We start from the raw sequence: 4,393 nt of genomic DNA, 5'->3' as shown, positions 1-4,393 counted from the left end.
TATAATAGATGTTTTGTATAGAAAAAGTCCACGACGACTTGATTGTTGCTCCGATATCGATCTTTTTTGTTTCGAAATCTTTAAACTTCTCTCAAAAAAGAAGTATTGTGTATACGTGAACACCGTTCATTTCAGAAAAATAATGGCGTCAATTTATAATTAATAACACGAATTGGCCACAAATGACAATACTTATCACGAAGAAATAGAGGTACCAGTAGTAATACTATGCCGGTTCTAACCCATGGGGCTCCGAGGGGGGTGCGGGGCGCGGGGGTTATCCGCGGCGAGGGGTATGACGTCACGCGGGGCGGGGGTATCTCGGTGGCGCGGGGGCTGACGTCACGCGGGTGGAGGGGGATGTTTCGACAAAGGAGGGGGGGGGGGGTCTAAGCATGTTCGGCAACTGATTATCTTTGTGATTTATGGCTACCCGAAGCCATAAAACTGTTTTTCATTTTATGGACATTTTATCATTAGGAAAGGAATGAAGATTTTAGGGCCGACGCTGCGACGAACATGTCAAACGTTATTTATAGGGGTGCAAATGTAAAAGCGTTGACGTTCGGCAGCTTTGTACCCTCGCGGAAAATCGGTCGTAAACGAGAGCGAAACATTTTCCTAAATATCTTTTAAGGAAGAATTGCGATAATTTTGAGAGGGGTGGGGTTGAAGCTTATGGAGAGAGAGTCTGTCTCCACATCAAAAAGTCTCGAACAGTCGCCGAGCGAAGTGAGTGTAAAAAATAGTGAAAAAAATGACTGGAGGTTTTCTGCGCCGTACGCTCCCCGAAATAGTAAGTTGTACAATTTATTTAAAACTATTGTACAGAATATTGCAATATGTTTAGATATATATTAAATATTCATATTTTTCAGATGATCTATAACAGTGCTGGGATTTACTTGCCATTTACGGCGAGATTTCGAGACGCACGCCTCTTGCCCCCCACTCCTCGCTCGCGCCGTAACAACGCAGCGCCGGCCGCTCGTAACTAAGGAGCGCGGCACATAGTCTCAGGAACGTGCGTATCAAACGCAATAGCACAATTAGCATTCTAATAGCAAAAGAACACATATACGTGATTAATAATAGAATAATAACTATTTGTATTATTAATACAAAATAAAAGATTGAATAGAAAATTTTAATAATAACTTTTGCTATTAGAATGCTAATTGTGCTATTACGTTTGATACGCACGTTCCTGAGACTATGTGCCGCGCTCCTTAGTTACGAGCGGCCGGCGCTGCGTTGCTATAGCGCGAGCGAGGAGTGGGGGGCAAGAGGCGTGCGTCTCGAAATCTCGCCGTAAATGGCAAGTAAATCCCAGCACTGATCTATAACATTGTGCAAAATTTACGGTCGCAACATGTGGTGGAGCAAGGTTTAACTGAACGAGAGTGGGTGAGAATGCTGAGGTGGGAACATCGACAAATGTTTGCAGAAATGTGGTGCGAAACTGCAGAGGCGCGGGAAATGGATGCCAATAACAGTTGGGTATGGGAGAACATGTATGCTCTTCGGGAACTGTTTGGCCTAGAGCCATATCCACCAGAACCTGTGGTGGAAAATTGGAACTAGTAAGTATTTCTTTTTAATTATAAATTATTAAAATAATTAATAAAAATTTTCTGTTATGCAGGAGTCCCCGCCCAGCCGTCGCCTCCGCTTCTCACAGCACCTAGCATTCAGCTGCCTCACCGCCTCGCATCCACAATCGTTGGCTTTACCATAGCCACCTCCATCACCGACAATTTTTATATATTATGATATTCATTTATATTTTCATCTTTATATTTTCATCTTTATATTCTTATCTTTATATTCATTTATATATATTTTTTAAAATTTTATATCCATTTTATATTCACATTTATATATTCACATTTATATACATTTATATCCATTTATATTCTTTTAAACACACACACACACACACACACACACACACACACACACACACACACACACACACACACACACACACACACACACACACACACAAATGTATAATACACATTTATTCATAATTAAAAATAATTAATATTAAATTAATATATTCATTTTAAAAATTCCTCTTCTTTTCCTTCACTGCGTCATCTCTCGCATGCGCCTCTCGCTATCTCTGTCTCTCGCGTTCACCTCGCGCTCTCTCTTTCTCTCCTAAGCGCTATCTCTAGCAGTCCCTAACCTCGCGTCATCTCTCTCTCTCTCTCTCTCTCTCTCTCCTCGCCGCAACATCTCTCTCCTTCACGTTCGCCTCACACCCTCTCTTTCTCTCGCGTTCACCTCGCGCTCTCTCTTTCTCTCCTAAGCGCTACCTCTCTCGCAGTCCCTAGCCTCTCGGTCCCTAGCCTCGCGATCCCTAGCCTCTCAGTCCCTAGTCTCGCGATCCCTAGCCTCTCAGTCTCTAGCGTCACGTTCCCCCTTCCCCGCATGACGTCATCCCCCACAAAGACCGTGCAACGAGCTACGTATGAGAGCTGGGGTTATGGGTGGGAGAAAGATGGAGAATGGAAATGCATGCAAAGAAATTACATCATAATTTAGACTTAAAAACTCTTTATTCTTCTTTTAAATATTTTTTTCTTACATATTATGGACTAAAAACTAAAGCTGCCAGCTCGCAATCGATGAGCTGATGCTTGTTGAAGGCGTCGCTAGCGCGTATTACATTTGATACTTCTTTAGGATTCGTTACATTGGACGCGATATTTGAAAATTGCGTAAACTTGATATCGACTGTATTGGTAATTTTAACCAATCGGTCAAAAGTTACATCAATGCAAGGATCGAGATCGAACATACGGTGTAACGTCGATTCGATCATCATCATGCATACATTTGAAGATTCAAGACTTATTAACTTGGCATCGTTAATCGTACGAACTCGCACTGTTAACGGTCCAACGCTTATAAAACTGTAGGCATCTTTAAAATCGTTTCGAAGCAGATTCTGAATATTGTGACGTTGCTCGTAGAGTCCTTTCCACGCTTCGAGAGATAGTATCAGTTCCTTTCCTCGATGATCTCCTATGGCGATTTCCACGTAACTCGGTGGATCCACTTTGATACCAATTTCGAGGAATTTAAATTCCGTAGCTGTCAATGCGTATCGTCTGCCTAGTATACGAACCGCACGACGCTCCAATGAAATGCTGTAAAAATGAAATTAGTTTGAAAATAATACAATTTGTAAAAAAAAAAAAAAATATAAAGATAGAAAGAAGTTAAACTTACTCGTCACATTTATTCTCAAACGATGGAGTGTCATCACGACTCGGGACGTAATTATTCACAGGTCTGCCGGAGCCACTGCTTCTTTTAGCGTAGTACATATTTCCAGATTTTAAAAGTGAACCACCAGTATGAACGGTTAACGCTACACTGATCGTATAAAATTAAGAATATACGTGACGCTTATTTTTAAAAGTAGTGGGGTAAATGTGGTGGGAGATTCTAGAATACTATTGGCGCTATGAAATTTAGGAGAAGGGGAAACGGCACTCGGATAAAAAGAATTCTTAGAAACGATTTGTGAGGAAAGGATTGGGGAAGGGGAATAAGAGATAAAACACATTAATGTTTAAATATTTTATTTTTCCAAATCTTGCAATTCTTTCTGGCGTTGCGACCACCAGTTAAATATTTTGAATACATTTTGTAATGCGCAATTCTTAACATGTTTTCCACATCGCATAGTGTTTTTAACATCTAGATTATTTAGAGACTCGATATCGTCGTAATCAGCATCCAAGGTCTCAATAATGAAACTGTTTCCCGCATCATCCAATATATCGGCTAACCATTCTCGCTTCTCAAGTCCTTTTACATATACGAGAATGGATTCTTCTTCTTCTTCATGTGGTCCACCAATGATAGCTATTGTAATCAAACGCTGAGCCATGCTGTATGGAACGTTTCCATCTTCCCATTGCAATCCATGATGATTTCGAGTCAACCATGAGGCTTGGTGTCTCTCCGATTTTATGAGTACACTCCATGGTACAGGACATGCGAAAAAATAATGTGACAAAATAAATCCTCTTCTCAGGATTGCCGCTTCCTTTACAATGAATTGTTTATTGAGGATAAACCCCTGTAGATCCACAAACGTTGGTACGGACATGACGAGATCTCTCTCTTCGATGTATCAGTTAAAAAGAAGAATGGCAACTATCTCATAACACTTTGATTTATATTCTGCTATGCTTCCCCCTCTCTTTAAATTGTTGGTGTGTTTAGGTGATTTTGCGCACAACGTTGGTCAACGGGTTGTACTGGATCACGCGATCATGTATGATGAGACAGTACGCAGTGGTATTCATCGGCACATTCTCCTTACACTCGAATTCCAATCTCACATCCACGGTTGCGCTCTTGACCGATT

This window comes from Prenolepis imparis, unplaced genomic scaffold (genome assembly GCF_030444845.1).
Source record: "Prenolepis imparis isolate NDT839.2.m4 unplaced genomic scaffold, iyPreImpa1.0 SCAF_40, whole genome shotgun sequence".
In the NCBI taxonomy this organism is placed as follows: domain Eukaryota; kingdom Metazoa; phylum Arthropoda; class Insecta; order Hymenoptera; family Formicidae; genus Prenolepis; species Prenolepis imparis.
Note: the sequence above shows the minus strand (reverse complement) of the source record.